General features: G+C 40.2%; 1 protein-coding gene across 1 annotated transcript in view; it reads right to left on the bottom strand.

Annotated features, from left to right (window-relative positions):
* Nucleotides 1-17643, bottom strand: part of LOC116849171 (serine/threonine-protein kinase MARK2-like) — a 126245-nt gene extending 108602 nt beyond the window's left edge. The window contains exon 1 of the mRNA XM_032826077.1: nt 17521-17643. The gene's annotated coding sequence lies outside the window, so the exon portion shown is untranslated. The remainder of the gene's footprint in view (nt 1-17520) is intronic.
* Between the last annotated feature and the right edge of the window lie 718 nt (nt 17644-18361).

The following is an 18361-nucleotide window of genomic DNA, read 5'->3' as shown; positions in this document are numbered from 1 at the left end:
TATATATATATATATATATATATATATATATATATATATATATATATATATATATATATATATACCGGGTGTCCCAGGTCACCTTCACAATCTCTCGTGAGGACGTAGATTGAGATGAATACAAAAGTCCTACATCATTTTGCGATATTCGCAATAATAGTCAAGATATTAATTAAAAAAGATTGGTGAATGATCATGAGCGATATAGTAAATGAGTTGCAATGATGCCGTTGTATATTATTTGTACATTAAGTCAAACTAAACAAAAAAGTCCTCTACCATTTTGCAAATGACAACATAGATTTTCAGATATTAATCAAAGAAAATTGTTACAAGATTGTGTACCATAATGCACAAATTTTCTTTAATTAATATCTGAAAATCTATGTGATCATTTGTAAAATGGTAGAGGATTTTTCTGTTTTTTTTTTTACCTAATGTGTAAGTATACAATGGCAGACGGAGCCACTGCAACTCATCTACTATATCGCACGTAATCATTCATCAATCTTTTTTAACTAATATCTTGAGATTTATTGCGAATATCGCAAAATAGTATTGGACTTTTGTGTTCATCTCAATCCGCTCTACGTCCTCACGAGAGAAAGTGATCTGGGACACCCTGTATGTATGTATGTATGTATGTATGTATGTATGTATATATATATATATATATATATATATATATATATATATATATATATATATATAGACACACACACACACATATCCACGGCCCGCTTTCGTGATAGAACTGCAAAGCCCAATTCAGATCGAACGTTATCTCTCCGACAGGCTAACGAACAATTCCTCCAGTTATGCATGGTATGATACGGGATCTTAGATAATCCCTTCTTGGATATGTCCTTGTTCGAATATTTGTAACGCGAGTTTTTCGCACGTGACGTCGTGAAAAATACGAAACAGCGAGGTTGCGATTGAGGAAATAATAAATCATAAATCAAAGCTCGGGAGAACGTATACGTGCAGTTATTACCGCGTGAAATGTAAATTATATTTAATCTCGATCGACTAAATTAATTAACGACCGAACATTTCCGCCGTTATTTCAGGCCGTTATTTGTCCGGATTATATAAATTAGTTATTTATCTCCGATAAAATTGTACATTCCGAAATTTCGTGCCTTTTATATTTTCGAATCAATAAAAACCAAGAGAATAAAACTCCGTGTTACTATTGAAAATTTTCCGTTCTTGTTTGAGGTCTTAAAAACTTCGCAGTTATTTTGCGCAAATAAAATTGTCATGCACATTGAGAAGGAGAATACTTCAAAAATTAATTTGAACTTTTATAAAGTTCATTTTTGCGAAACAAACTTTACATCCCGCGAATATGAATTTTCAATTATTTTTTTTTCAGTGCGTCTAGACCGTTTATCGTCTGAACGAGACTTAAGATCGACCACGGCACGTCTCGTAGGTGGAAAGCGACGACGGCTCGCTTCGAAACAATCGACTACTCGTGCTCCTCGGGTCCGACCGGGGCGACATTGCGCGCGGAGGACAATAGATCCCTGGGTTCGATCGAGGATGCCATTTATGGCGTCCGCCGACGGCAGTCGTCCCTGTCCTCGAGCAGCTGTCCCGCACGGTTTTGCGAATGCATAAGCACGGCTGCCTGCCTGCTTGCATTGGTAGTTCGACACTTACCGTCGGCTGAACGTCTGTCGGCGTGCATTCCCCCGGACAGGTCGATTTCGAAACAAGAACGCCTCCGCGTCGATAATACCGTCATGTGCCAGACAGGCGCAAAAATTCGACGACGCCCCCCGGCGATTCGATCGTGCCGTCGGCCTCGAATGAAAATCACGCGACGATATTAACATTGGTACGAAATTCAACAATCACGGTGATCGTTCCGGAAAGCTCTGTACACGCGTACATAATGCGTAAAAAATGCATGTTGCATTCAATATCACTTCTTTCAAGTATTTTATAAGTTTATATATTCGTATTATAAGCATTAAATATGTTTCAAATAGATTCTAAATCTTGATAAATTTGATATTCCAATCAAGAATATTAAATTAAAACAAAAATTGCTTACTACACAAAGTCGAATAAATTTGTTCTTCAATAAAGTTTTATAATATCCTTGCAAAGATAATGAATTTTTCCAAAGTTCGTGATGAATATATTTTGAGACTATTGAGAGAAAGATACTTAAAAATTCATTTGTGGGATATTAAGTTTATTTCTGTGAATAAAACTTATGTAGCAAAAATAAATTTTTAAGTACACTCTCCTCTCAGGTATCGAGAAAAAATGTTCTTTGTTGAAGATAACCGTTATTTGACATGAGGAAAGTAAACTGATTGCTTTTCTTAGCAGCAAAATAACGCGTTTTCATGTGCACTGCTACACAGATCCGTGTAAACTTCTAAGAATTTTTCTTGTAAATTCGATCAATTTCATGTTTTTACTTTAGAAGAGGACCTCTCTTTGTTGTCACGAACGTCTTACTGCTTTTTTTTGTTTGCTAAGTCTGCATACGTGTAAGGAAATACTCTCTTCGCACGGTAACATCATTTCCGGCATGCAATCGACCGATCATACCGATAAGAAACGTCAACTTCATCCGGTGAAGGTATCGGTTCGCGGCGACGTCACGCAGCTGATAAACCGACATTGCAACTCTTTGTTTTCCCCCTCGCTATGTTACGTCAAGTCGAACGGAAAGACTGCGATCGCCATCTGGCGTACCTTCTCGCAACGCTCGTGGCAACTCGTGAAACTCCACCGGTAGCGCAAAAGCGGCGTGCACAATCCGGTACATCGGTAATTGTCCTCGCCGCTATGTTGCAGTTCGAGCCACAGTTCAGTGCCGCGATGCGGACCGCAATCTTTCAAGATACGGGAAATGTTGATTCCCATAATCTAAATCTATATACATATAAAATAACATATCTGTACGTTCTCTAATATCAAAAAGTCAATCCTAAACATGAGTGAATTTTATTCAGCGCATTTTTATTTGCTCATAACCTTCTGAAAAAAATAATCGAAATTTAATTCTATTTTTTCAATAGTTGTAAAAAACAGAGAAAAATGAATCTATTAATGTTTTTGCAATTCAATGAAGCTGACAAGAATTAAAATGAAAAATAAAACATGTTTTGAACAGTAACGTTTGAAACATTTGAAACGTTGGTCTGGCTAAATGTTATACATGTTTAGGATTCTAAGGTTAACTAGAACTAAACCCTTTGATCGATTTGGGCCAAGTTTTGCATAGTTACTCTTTGAACCCTGCGGGAAATATAAACTACCATAAAACGCCTAGGCACCTCACCTTCCTCCCCTGAATTCACATCCCTGACACTTTGTGATAACTTAAATTTAGATGTTTTGAATATAAAAAGCCCGGGCAACTTCAGATAGTCTGAGCTAGTAACATGTGTGTGTATATATATATGTATAAAGAGAAAGAGAGAGAGAGAGAGAGAGAGAGAGAGAGAGAGAGAGAATGAAATCTATCAAAATTATTATAATACACACTGAGAAAAAAATGCTTGAGAATTTATTTGTTGGATAAAAACTTATTTTTCAGGAAAATAAATTTTTTTAACAGAAAATAAATCTTGTTTCACGGAAATGAACTTTATAGCCCAAATAAATTCTCAAATTTTCGGTGTACAAGATTATAGCGAGAGATTACATTTTCTGATTCGGAACTTACAATAATCTCGAGAATGTTGTTAACGGGTGCGAGGGAGAGAATGACCCTGAAGTTTTGCGAGTTGACGATCCGATTGACCGTGTATTTTAGTTCGAAGCGACGCGTGTTGCGAAATTTGAGAGCGGCGCTCGCGGACGCATTTCTCATGACGCGACACGTGCACACCAATACTTATCGCTAACGCGGTTATTAATTACGCACGTTAGTACGCTCGGCGTGTTGTCTCTCTTTCTCTCCCTCCCTCTTTCGCGCTGCCGCGACAGAGAAACTTCTCCGTGTCGCGCGGCGGACGCGATACGATCTTAAAAAATTTTCAACGGTACCTCAATTAACCGCACGCCGTAACGTCGCATCGTAGAGGGACACGTCCGCTGTCCGCGCACCGTGTGATTTTCCGCGGGATATCATTACAATACCGTAATGATTTCGCGCGTTAATAAACACACACATACACGCTCGATCTGTGCATCTGTGCCACAATCGGCGCTAATCGGCGCCGTAGAGATCTCGTCTCTTTTCTTCCTGTTCTTTCGCTTCGCCTAACCACCACTTTCGTTAACATTCTCACGCGTTCACACAGTCATACAGTCGCGTTCAGTCGCTAAACGGAGTGCAAATTGCGAACGGATGCGACGCAAAAGCGAGCCCTTACACAACATCGTTTGAAAGTCGCGCAACGCGAGCGAGGCTGCAAATTGCCACGTTACTCCGCCCGTTTTATCCCCGAGCGCGATTTTACAGGCGACCTGTCGGCCGGTCGGCGCGCTTCTGTCGCTCGAAAATCAATGGCGTGCAAGTGGAACGGCTGGCAGTGCATTTTCAGCGTCGAAAAATGCGCCGGCCTCTTTAAACGACCGAGAAAAGACCGCGGGAGTAGGTGATCGGCTTGCAGCGTCGACGACGACACACACGACGAGGAAACCAGCCGCCCCCGATGGTGTCATCGGTGTCGCACCGTTCGTGGATGCGATTTCGCGTTACCGTTCGGATAAGCTCGTATCGATCGCGGGAGCGCCGCGGGCCGATTATTACCGCTTGGGAGAGCCCCGCCGTGACAGTTCGACGTCGAGGCGAACGTCGGTTAAATGTGCCAGCTAGTGCCGGGGTTGCATTGGCGAAATGCCGCGGACTAAATCCGAACGATTATAAGCGACATTTGAGAAGAGATAGCCATACCGCACCGCTAGCGCGCATTTCACATCCCAGATAGGACAGACATCGAAGATCGTGTTTGAGATCGTGTAGCTATTAGAGATGCGCTCTCTAATTCTTCTCTTGTTATCGCTATAGCTCTTTGTACAACAATAGTGCATTTAGACTTGCATACAGTGTTTATCGTAACAATATCCATTATTTTTTTCCAGTTGGGAAGGGACAAAGTTCAAGATGCAATTAATCAATTTTTAAAGGGCAATAAGATGCAATAATAAAAATTTTGGAAACATTTTTTTTTCTTAAAAAAAAAATCGAGATTATTTTCACCTTTTTTTAATAGAACCATTACTTTGTGTAACACAGATTTGGATTTATGCGTACCTTTGAACTTCTTGAGTATGATTATGCGCGTGCGACTGCGCTTACTTACGCGCAGAAGAAATGTCATTCTACTGCTAAGGAAAATTAACTAGTTTACTTTTCTTCTTTTAAGCAATGCCTATTTTCAACAGAAAATATTTTCTTGATAATAGTTTTCAAATATATTCGTCACAAATTTCAGAAAATATCGTTATTATGTAATCGAAAAAAAGAATTTATTCTCCTTACAAGAATATGATAGAACTTTATTAAAGAAAAAGTTGGTTCTATGTATGTAAGTAAGCAAACCGAATTCTTGTCTTAATTTAATATTCTTCATTAAAACAAAAAACAAAACACAAACTCCTAGTATCCAGAATGTTTTGAATAAATTTCATGATCGTGATGAGCTCATGTTAGATTTGCGAATATATAAACTTGTAAAATACTTAAAATCAGTGTTGTAACAGATACATGTTTTAAAATAGCTAGATATAGATACAGATACAGTAAGAAAAATGTAGCTAGATGAAGATACAGATACGAATTTCATATGAATAACTAAATGAAGATACAGATACTTTGAGAATGTATCTAAATCTCTTCAGATACTTTTCAGATACTTCGATTACGGAACGCTCAGTGAGCTCTTACATTTCATTGGTATATATTTTTAGATTTAAAATAATATGCCAATGGGATACAAGAGCTCATTGAGCGCTCAGTGAGCGGTACTGAATGCACCCAATAGGCACGTTCAACAGAAAAAGCGCTCAATGAGCAATCAGCGATTATTGGTTCTTACTGTTAGATCCCTAAATCTGGATCTAAATCACATTGACGAATTACTTAACTGTTGTGACTCTGTTGAGTTAAATATTGAGTTGCTTAGATAAAGCAACTATGGTGTAAGAATATAATGTGGCAACTTTCTGATTGGTAGCTACTGCGCATCCACCGGAATGTATCATCTTATATTCTTACAGCATGAAAACAACTTTGTCTCTTGTGAAAAAGTAACAATTATATATAAAATCACCAAATTGCATTTTATTTCGTATCTGTATCTAAAATGATAAATTTAGATACAGATACAGATTTTGAAATAAAAATATAACTAGATACAGATATAGATATACAAAAAGTATCTAGATACTGCAAAAAGATACATGTATCTAGATACGTTACAACACTGCTTAAAACAAATAACAACTACTTGATGCACTTTTCTATGTGCGTTCGTTGCTACTTCGCTTTTTATTTCTTTTGATGTCTGCAAACTAGCACAATCTTTATGAGGTATTTGTCCAAATTCATTCGAAATTAGTTTTTGAAACTGATTGTTTTGCGTGATACTGTAAACTCTAAGAGGGTAACCGAGACCTCAGGGTAATAAATTCTAACTCTAAGTCTCTGTGATTTTTATCTCGAAGCGATAAGCTTGATTTTTATTTACGTTCTACGCACGCGGAACTCGTGTGTGAACGCGATAATATTAATAGATCGCGTATCAAATAAAAGAGTTCGCAACGCATTCGCCGCGTGCGGGATTTTGTATAATCGCGCGTCCGTTTCAAGCTGAATGCGCAATTAAATTTGCGATGTCGGAGATTAGAGAGTTACTTTACTTAGCACGTCGACGCCGGCGACGTGACGGTCGTAACTTTGCGCGTGCAAGGATAAGTTTCGCGCGCGGCGGGTTCGATCTTATATTTATCCGCATTTCTCTCGACGGGTATGCGGTCCCGCAAGGCCGTCGCTACATTTGGGTCAATCATAATCCAGCGGCCGGCGCGAAAACTGGATACCTCTCGCGCGAGCGCGACTGCGTTATCATTATGTCCGCTTCGAGAGCGTCCGAGAAGGCGATCGGGGCAAGGTGAACCGGGTGAAGGAACAGGCCTGCTCTCTGGTTCATTGCTGAATTAAGCCCCATCGCGTACCGAACGCGGCCCGATGGAACACCGATGGGGAGAGGGGAGCGGACTTTTCCATGATCCGCTCTCGTTGACACAAAGAAAACCGGTAGCCGATGGAAAATACAGCCGAGATGCTTGAATTATTAATCTTTATTATTCGCCGTGACTTTAAGGAGTTTATTCGCCAGATATATGTCTCCAGGGCGACCACAGAAGTTTCTTTTTGGTGAACATGAAGGGAGCTCATAAATTCATAAATTTATCGAAAAAATTACGTTTTTATTAAATTATGTTTATTTGACTATCTTATTAATTAAATTTATTTGAAACTAATTTTATAATACCACTTTGCCACGTTTCACTCGATCCAATGCCACTCAAAGCATAAAACAGTTTTTTTATAAACGATTATTACACTAAAACGGTGTAGTGAATACTATTTTTTCTTATATACTAGGCTTCCTAATATAATTTAACCAATTAATGAGATTAATTATTAATTAATGTATAATTGCACCAATGTTTGATTAGCAATTAATTTCATCAATTGATGAAATTTTTATGGATCAATCCTCAATACAGTGTGGATAAACGATGTGTCACGTGGAAATAAGTTAATCTAGAGAAGTTAATCTAAAGTTAATTGAGAATATATTTTTCTCGTGTGAGAAAATTTTCGATTTTAAAGGCAATTTACACGGATCTGTAAGTCGATGCTGTACGACTTCAGCGACTCTCCTTCCCGAATGAGACATACATTTACTACAAATCGCCGAATGCCGATTCCTCTTTCAAATGCCACCCGTCACTTCGCGCCCGATCTCTCGCGCTGGAATTGAGCTCAATGAACAATTACAGAGCGTATGTGCTGTGTAGAAACGGCCGTCATCCACGCCGGTGTCGCGTGGCTTGCGAGAAGCGATCGAGAGAAAGAGAGACAACGTGTGAGAGAGAGAGAGAGAGAGAGAGAGAAAATGAGAGAAGGACCGAGAACAAGCGCGGGTTAGAGCCGCTTGTACACACATGACGCTCCCGGAACGAGTCAGCGCCCATGCAATTCCGCCTGGCGTCTAATTGATCGCGATTGGACGCGCGTCCCGTGACGAGACCGGTATTGCATCCGAGACGCGAGAAAAACGGACGTGCCAGCGCGTCGCTCTTGGAGCGACGCTTCCCGGACGAGATAACAACGACCGATCGCGCATGACATAACGTTTTCGCGATAGGTAAACAATGTGGTTGTCGGCATCAGCATCGCAGTGATTGCGAACGGCAGAAATTGTATCAGAGAAAAATGTGACTAGAGGGAAAGAGAGAGGGGAGCAGGGAAAGAGAGAGAGAGAGAGAGAGAGAGAGAGAGAGAGAGAGAGAGAGACACACGGAGAAAGAAGAACTACATTATCGCTGCCGCTCGTTGCCTTTCACAGTGAAAATCAGCGACGCTTTTTATCGTTTATCCGTTGATCTTTTATACACCGTGTGTAAAGTAAAAGTGCCAATACCTGGACTTTAATAACACTGCTACCTAACTCTGAATATTCTTATTGTTTTGGTCTTTAGATACAAATATTCAAACTTTCAATGCGCGACAAAAAACATTTTGTCTTTGTGTTGAAATGGACTCACACTTTAATGTTAAATCTTCAACATACCCGTATGTTAATTTATTATATTACTGTTGTGTCATTTTCACTATTTTCTGTTAAATTTTTATTCACTATTTCTATGTGTTAAGGTGACACAATAGTATCCAAGTGTTATATTTTTACGTCAATTTTCGACACATTATTTGTGTTGTTTGCTTACATATTTGCTTTGTGTTAAATTAACACAACTTGTTTTGCGATGTATGGAATATACATATATATATATCGAATACATATGTATTTTACATTGAAAGTTTAAATATTTATATTTAAAAGATCAAAATAACAAGAATTTAGTCCAAAGTTAGATATCGTTATTATTAGTTATTATTAGTATCCAGGGATTGGTACTTTTACCTTACAACTTACTCAACGTCCGTGCATCGACTTTACGTTATTCTGCATTTTTCTGGCATTTTCGCACGGATTTCGCATCTAACGACAAATTATCCTGAACAGCTTTGAAATAAATTTCCCTTGACTTGAAATATCAAGGCATCGATGCTGACAGGCATTATGTGTCTCAGGTAAACAAAGACTGCGTTAGATTAACTAATCTATATGCCATACTTTTACAGTCCACGATGGAAAGGCTGGAAAATCTATAATACGATAGTTAAAAATAATACGATAAGTTTCAGCCCACGGGAGAGAGAGGGAGAGAGAGAGAGGACTTACACAAGTGGCGGAGAAGCCGTTATCATAATTTTGTATGCTTACGAAGTAAAGTACTTTCGCAGTATCCCGTACGGACCTGCGTAAAGGATATTTATGAGAGCACTCGGAAAAGTCCGCGAGTCACATTTATTCGAAATGAGTCCTCGCTAAAATATCGCGAATATTTCTGAACATTTTCCTTCTCTACCGCCTTTTTCTTCTCTACCGCCGCAAAAATTTGGACAGGGAATATTTATAAGTTTATATATATATATATATATATATATATATATGTTTGTCATAAATGTATGTTTTGTTATAAACGTCTGTTTAATATTTTTTTTACAATTTTTACTGTGGAGATAAAAGTTTGCAAGTTGGTGTTCACAACTGTTCTATGCAGTTTTGGGATTCACTGTCAGGACCATTTTCTTTCATTATTTATTTGAAGCATTTATTGCAATATAGTTTAATCTTTTTCCCTCTATGGTGAACTGAATGATCTGATTCGAGTTTTCTATAATTTTGTGGTCTATAATTTTGATAATATCTTCACCGTCTAATTTTCCGGCGGCTATTTTCAATGTATACGTTTTCGAATGGCGAAATTGGTTTTAAGCGAATGCTATACGAAATTGTTAGATATGCTATATGTGTATGGTCTTCTGGACGCACTTCGTCTATCTGTGAATGCGTCATTAGAGAGGAAACGCAATCGCCGAAACTCTGCATTCGGCGGATGTGGTATGTGCGGTGCGCGCGTCGTGATTTACGGCCTTCATCACCGATTGGCGGACAAATGCGTGGAGAAAGCGTAGCCGTAAAAAGCGGATTAGTCCTAGTTTATTAGTCGGCGTGAGTCGCGCTTATAAACCAGGCTGTTCTAGGCGAGATAAATTGTCGCCACTAAGTCTCCAACATCAAGGGACGCGAAGAAAATCATTTTCGTCAATCCCGTGAATTGCATTAGCGCTGGAATCGTCGCGGCGTTTTTCTCCCGTGATTTTAACGGCGCGAGAAATACATTGCGAATCCGTTAAATCGCACCTGCCACAAATTCGCGCGTGAATTGATGTCGCGAAAAAATTCATTGCCCTCCGAATCGCGCTCACGTCGCGACAAATTGAACCTGACAAAAACTGAAACGAGGCAGCTGACGTCGGCGAAAGAGATCCGCCCCAAATTCATCGCTCGTGGAAGTCGACGGCTTGGTGCGCTTCGCTACACACGAAGATGACTCCGCGTCTCAATCGTCGTTACGCGCACGACAACAATGCTAATTAGAGCAAATGGTCATGTGCATTGTGATTTGGCGGGCTGTCCAGCGGAAAGAGGCCGTGCGAGATAAAAAAGACGCGACCTTGCCGCGTCTTGCATCTTCCGCGCGAGTGTTAACCGGGTTAATTAAGCTTATCGACGTCGTTCTGCACGACTTTGGTACCGTTACGCCGTTCAAGGCCGGGGAGGAGACTTTAGCGTATCTCATAATCCGGATATCCACGCGGCTCTCTCGTCGATTTCGCGATTTGTATTATTAACGAGGCGTAACGCGCGGATAACGGACCGTAAAACTTTACCCACTCGATCGGACAACCGTGAATCCATGACGATGATTTTACGATTCTACAGTGCGCGCGACAACGATCAGTGTTGGACCGATTAAAATATTAGTTGACCAGAATAATCGGCGAATCAATAATCAAGATTAATCAGTCGTCATGTATAAAATCACGAATGACTCAATCGATTGACAAAATTAGCGATTAGCCAAACTTTAATTTGTTTGATTAATAATTTATTTCATCAATAATTGTGATCGAATTATTCGCGATTGCATGTACGACGATTAATTTGCAGATCATGCCGATTTGGTCGACATCATAACTTTACGATTATTTTCGCAATTCGTTACACGAAAATAAAAATATCTTTCCGGGGATGCTCATGTTTGAATAAAAATATCCGACTGTATGGTGTGGAGACAAGCATTCACCGTTCTCTATTAATAATAACAGATATCGGCTATTCTCAGGTAAAACTATGATAAACCGCCGACTATTGAGCGGGATGGAAATATCTTGCCCACGCATGAAAACGACATCACGTCAGGCGACGCGTCGTCTGTGGAGAGTGCGCGATTATTTCTCCCCATATTTTCCATACTTTCCCGTCGTACGTGATTATTTCCTGCAAATAGCGAACTACTAATATTTTCTTTTGTCCAACGCGCGCTCTCACCTAACCAGCACCTCGGGTCGCGCGGAAAGGATATAGACAGAAAATGTCTATAGACAATCGAAAGTTTATATCCGGCGCTCGTAGAGAGCCTAGTATACCCTATGTTGCCCCATCTAAACGTAGAGGCTCAACTCGAGCTAGAAGTCAGAACGATATGCCGCCATTATCAGTCTATCAGCGGAAATATGAACGATGCAATGTGTGTGCACAGCGTGCACCGTACGATTCGCATTAATCTCAGGATCGTATCGTCTCGAATGCTTCTTTGCGAAAATTTTAATCACGTTTATTTTTCATATTGAAAAAAAGTAACTTTTTTTTTTATAAAAAATATCCTAAATCGACAAAAAAATTTATCGAGTTGAGATTAATTGGGAAGTTTCTGTATATATGCTGTGAAAAAATTTATATACATGAGACAGGACATACGCTGCTCTGATAGTCTACGTGCTTTCTATCTTTACGACGCGCGATTTATGGTCATACTTTCTGTGACGTAATTGGGACTTCAGTTCTATATTAATCCTGCAAATTTTCATCAAAAGATCAACGAGAAGTCAACAGGGCAAGTTACATAATTAATACAGAGATGGATTATCGAGAGATAACTGAACATTCAGTAATTCTGAATGAGTGAATAAATGAGTGAGTAAATAATTCAGAAATAAGTGAACTTCAACAAAGTGGTAATCATTTCCAGCATCAAAGAACAACAATCTGCATAATGTTACATCTCGAGATTCTCGATTGATATTTCAAGTTCGATGGAAGCTGTGCACAGAAAAAAGAACATTCTTATTTAAAAAATACACTTGTAAGAATATATTTTACATGATTCAACGAAGAAGAAGTTTGTATCCTTATCGCTAAAAAGTAATTTTTATTAATGAAAAACAAATAATTTATTTTTGTTTAACGCTATGTAATCTCATTTGAAAATTAACATATCAATAATGAAGATATTTTCCAAACAAGAATGTCCTTTCTTTCCGTGCGGATCTAGTGAGGAACCGAAATTTTGACTTGGACAGTCCAGTCGATTTATTTGCGACGAGGCATGTGACCGTGACGCGGGCATATTGTTTATGGTCGCTCAGTGGACCGACCCGGACGGGTGTTATTATTCTCCGCGTCGTATCGAACGAATCTAATATGTCATCGACCGCCGAAACCGTACCTGGATGATACCCAAACCCTATTTAAGGTCCAGCGATCGCGCGACCTTAAATCATCGCCGATACCGTACGATTGTCGGCGAGCAAGCAACGCGGAGTAGCTTCAATGGTCGAGCGGATACGTTACGATACGCTTTTGGGACACCGTGAGTCACCGAGGCTGCACATCGCAACCAATCAAGGTATAAATCAGCATTTAATGTACCGTAAGACGAAGTCATAGCGAGCGGAGATAACTGCGCGCACTATAAAACATCTTGGCACTTTTTAGAAAAGGTGATTAAGGAACTTCTCATAAATACTAAAACTGAGGTTCAAGATTTCTTTCTCTTTCATTTAATTTTTTCATAAAATGAGATTTGCAAGATTGATTGGAGGATACTGCGGTATGAAAGAGCACGCGCCGTAATGTCTTTCGATGATAAATTGTGATTACGAGATTACAGAGAATTAACCCCGTTGTGGCGGTATTAATGCTAATCACAGAATCGCAAAAATTGATGTGTCACTTCATCGGACAATGTTGGCCTAACAAACAAGAGACGGAAACTTGTTGCTTAATTAACAGAATCTAAGTGACTTGTTGCACGATGGATTATAGAGAATTCACGCAGGCCAACTGTTGGCGGTCGCGAGTGCGGTGGACCCGACCGGCAAAATCGAAAGTTAACTGCTTGGCCGTTAATTACGAGCGAGGGATTAATCCGATCGCTCGTTCAGTGACTCATCGACGCTCTCGCGAGCGTGAAAACGTGAAAGCTCCCTTCCCCGCGACGGCGGCGATAAAGCACTCGCGGCCACTGCCAAGAGAAAATTCGAAAGCCGCCGGTCGTGAAAACCTGTTCGGTCGAGTCATCAGCAACGATTCCATCCGTTGCACGAAATCCGGGCTAGAGGCGTGTGAAAAAAAGAGGCGTCCATCAGACTCGACGGCCTATTTACGACATGTGCCTTCGGGCCGAATCGACTGTATGATGTGTTCACACCTAACAAAACCTTGAACAAGCGAGAACAAAATCCTGTGAAGTATGGAAAGTCTTCCCGACGAAAGTAAACAACGCCTCAACACGTACCGAATAGTAAACATGTAAAAAAGAATAAAGATACATAAAATGTTTTCTCCGAGATTAACGGATGGTTCACGCACACACACACATGTCGACTTTCATGTAGAGGAATTTCACGCGTCAAGAAATTTTATTTTTGCGAGTCTTCAGCTTTCCCTATACTAAGAAGAAACAATACTGGAAAATTTATTCGTAGGATATAAAGTTTATTCACAGAAATAGTTCAATTTCGCAGAAATAAACTTTATACTCCACAAATACATTTTTAAGTATTTTTTCTCAGTATATTGAACGACTAATCGATTATAACGGATTTCAACCTCTAATTCCGTTATCGATACGTCGAGAATAATCAATGGATTGATTGATTGTTAACACTCTAGAGTGTTTCCTTCTAAGTGTTCAAAAATCTTTTTTCTTAACGCCTATTGAATATAGCGATTTATCACGTTAAAGACATTCAGCCCTTAATCTTTGCCCAAAAGTTCTATACTTGAGTATGAATTATCCTAAAATTGGATTCTATAGATCCAAATTGTTTTCAATATATGCGTTTACATAGAAACAATTCACACTGTTTGGATCTGAGATTTCCACGCCATTAATCAGTATAGTCTGCTTAGTTGAATATCTAATTGTTTGCGTTTTGTAAAAAAAATGAGGCGTCGACGGGCTGTCTTGACTTCTATAAGCGTTGATGTTGATACAAAGCGATCCACCCTGTACCAGAGACGTCACGAAGCGGCTTTGCCATACGTGTTCATCACAACGGAGCAACATTTCGCCATGGATATCCGCACTGACCGGGGACGCGCGTAGCGGAAGAGCGTGTGCGCCGTTGGGAGGCATCTGGAGGCCGCGCGCGGGCGATAATACAGTTCGATGAACCGCGGATAGCAGCGCGCTCAATAAACGATCGTGTACGCGGAACGACAATTAGTTCCGACTCGAATGATTCACGGCAGTTCTGCTCAGTTGGCTCTAATTGTCTTCCAAACAGTCGCGCGTCGACCTTAGGAAACCGCGCCGCGGACGGCTCCCAGCCACCTCCTCTCGCTCACTTTCTTCCGTCCGCGAACGTCGACCCGCGGTCTTAACATATATTACGTCTGACGAGGCAGCACATACGATCGACATGCGAACGACAACGTAACGCTCTCCAGGCCCGAGACAATGATTCCTCGTTTCGGGCTATTCGGCTCAAGCGGGGGGGTATCGACCCTTTACTTATTTATTTATTTAATCGTTCTTATCCTTCGCGTATCGCGATGTTGATGAACGATATTATTACGTTAGATATGCCGATGTAAATAAGATTATTAAAAGCATGCTGGATACCGACGCGCGTAGTGCAACTTTCCTGCATTTTTCTATTTGGTTGTATAGAGTTCGCAGATGTTTGTACAGAGTGAAAATACAAATATGTCGATGTACATCTCGTGTTTATATAAAAAACGAAAGAAATTTTGTAAATCGAATTTTTTTTTAATTTTTGTACTGATGTCAAATAGAAAAACCAGTGCGAAATATAAAGATGAAATAAGAAAATGCGAGATCGAGATACGAAATGTCCCTCGCATGATAATTGTATTAAATACGTTATTTTCCTTTCCAAATGTGTCCCTGCTGTTTTTAATTGCGTCGAGAACGTCTGATGCATTCCGTATATTCGTATTTTTTATTCAGAACGATTAAGATCTCTGTCAATTATTTACGCGATAACGAGCGTACTATGCGTGCAATCTTCTCCGTGCGCGTACTACGCGTGTAGTCGCATAATACGCGAGGTAATCGCGAGTAAACGAGAAACTAGAAGTAAACGACCTACGCATGCGCGATGCATTATTTCGTTGCACTCGTAATTAGTCCAATTTAAATGAAAGCGTTGCCATTTCGATCAGCAGCCGGCGGCCACGGCCGTGACGCGCATTAATAAAACTCCGCCGCGCGAGGCTTCCCGTTATTTTTTTAGTCACGGTCGGGAGAGGGGGAGGCAACGTAACGTAGGGGAGGGGAGGGGAGGTGCGCGTCGTTGCACGTCGTCGTCACTCTCGGCGGCGAAACACGCCTTTTCGACGATTCGCGGATGTCTCGGCGCGTTACGGCAATTGGGGAAACGTCGAGGTATTGTGCGGGGCGTGCGCGCGAGGAAAGTCTATCGCGGCGCGTGGGACGAATTGAATTTGCCAAGTAAATCAAGCGTGACGTTATGTCACACGGCGCGCGCGCACGGTCGATCGCCAGGGTCAGCCGTGAACGTACGCTTTGCCACGGTAGGCAAAGCGGTGCACCCGTGACATTTTCAACCCCCGTCCGTTCGGTGAGGAAAGGTTCAAAGGTCGAGGAATGGCTGCCGCGCGGCAGCGCCCGTATATAACACGCGATATTTTAAAAGGAGGATACGGACCCGACGGAGCCTCTTCCCGAGACTCTTTTATTCGCCGGCTCGTTCACCTTCGTCGCGCTTTCGAGTGCATTTCCGGATGAACTTTTTAACGAGGCCGGCGGTCTGCCCGTTGACTGATCGATAACGAGAGAGAAGGACGGTGATATTTGACGAGACATTTCGTGTTTTGCAGAATTCGCGAGCTTGAGAATTTTATGCGTCTCACACGACATGTCGATATCAAAGTATGAACACGTTTATCGATATTGAATTGAAACGAATCTCTTTGGTATATGCAGACAGGAAAAATATCTAACAGATCACAAGAAATATTTATTTGGTGGATATTAGTAACATATTTATTTAAAACTGGATCAATTATTAACATTAAAATGACAAACTGATTGTAGAAATTGATTTATAGTGTACTTAATTATTGCAGTAAAGCATTTGTATATTGTCTCTCATTGGTCCTTACTTTTCTATTTTGATTGTATTTCGAAAAGTTTTATTTACATATATAAAATAGAATGTCTGTATATTCTCTATACAGACTATGCAGTCTAAACATCCTACTCTGCCTTCTAATTTCATTCCTTTGACATTGTGTGATAACCACAGCAACGTCGGGTAGTTTGAGCTAGTTCTTGATATATTTAACTATTATGTTTTTTTAAATCTAGATTTATTTATTTAAATAAGATAAACAATTACTTTTACAGAAAGCTAAGGTTTGAAAAAAATGTATATTTTCTTATTTGAAAAATATCTTCTATCAGTATATTATTAGAGAGATAACAGTAGGTTATTAGTATCCACCGAATAAATATTTTTTATTTCTTAGGTATTTTTTATTCTGAGTGTAGAGACTTCGGAACTATCTCTTTGTGTACGCACGTGGCTCGCTCGTGGTATATTTTTCGAGAAAATCGTTAGATCTGACGTCAAAGCCAACAAGGACATTGAAACGTGAGGTAATGTCCGGAAAGCAAAGGCAAATATCCCGAATTTATCTCATATCTACGAAAGTGCGGAATGCTAACAAATACCGCCAACATTTTGGCAACATCTCGTTCGCTATGCCAAAGTTTCTCATTGTCTCTGGGGCGAGGAGGATTGCGCGGTCGTCCGAGACGAGGATGCGAGGCACAAAGGACCAACGTGGTCTTTCGCGGTGTTCGCGAAAGTACTCGTAAATCGGATTTCGAGCGACTTACTTTGTTTGTGACGTGGTCGGCCGGCACAGACTCGGGTACAGTTTGCAGGGTGCTCCGCATGTTAGCGGACATTGTAGGCCAGCCAGTTTCACTGCCTCAGACCCTCCAACGCTTTGTCGATGCACCCCTCTCTCTCCTCACGCCTGGAACAAAGAAAGGACGAGAACGTTGAAACCCATAGGATTAATAGACCAGGCCCTTCGGCCCTTTTTGTAGAACGTTAAGGGAGAACGTTGATCTCCGGCGAGCAAAGCCAAGAGAGAGAGAAAGATAAAGAGAGATATAGAAGAGAACGCGACGTGTTCTGAAGGTGAGGTCATCTGTGAGTCATTAATGATTCAAACGACTCGTCAATGAAAAAATGACGATAATATCAATGCGAAAGTAAATCCAACGGCTCTGGTCGCTCGTTTACCTTCTCTCGTCGAAGACGAGAGAGAAAGCGAATGTATTTCAGATTAATCTCCCGAATATGTTCCGCAAACATCCTCGATAGGCCGATGTACGTAAACTTTGCAACAACTTTATGTATATTAAATCACAAAATTCAACAATGTTGAACTCTTTACGACTCATCAGATTGTAGTCATGTTTATCACATGTTTAAAATGGCGAAACAGAAATGTGAAAAAATACGAAAAAAATTATCAAAATTTCCCCCGAATAATATGCCAAAAAATATAATATAATGTAAATTTAATAATTAATTCAATATAGTACGATTGCTTTTCGTAAATATAATTAAAAGAATTGCCAACTTTCTATCGTTAATTGTCTCACATATGATGATCATGAAAGTCTATCTGGGATCTCTCTAAGAACGGAAACATCGATGTATCGA

This window comes from Odontomachus brunneus, unplaced genomic scaffold, assembly GCF_010583005.1.
Source record: "Odontomachus brunneus isolate Ranch 3 - 2012 unplaced genomic scaffold, Obru_v1 Obru_scaffold_108, whole genome shotgun sequence".
Lineage (NCBI taxonomy): Eukaryota > Metazoa > Arthropoda > Insecta > Hymenoptera > Formicidae > Odontomachus > Odontomachus brunneus.
Note: the sequence above shows the minus strand (reverse complement) of the source record. Positions and strands in the feature narration are given on the sequence as shown.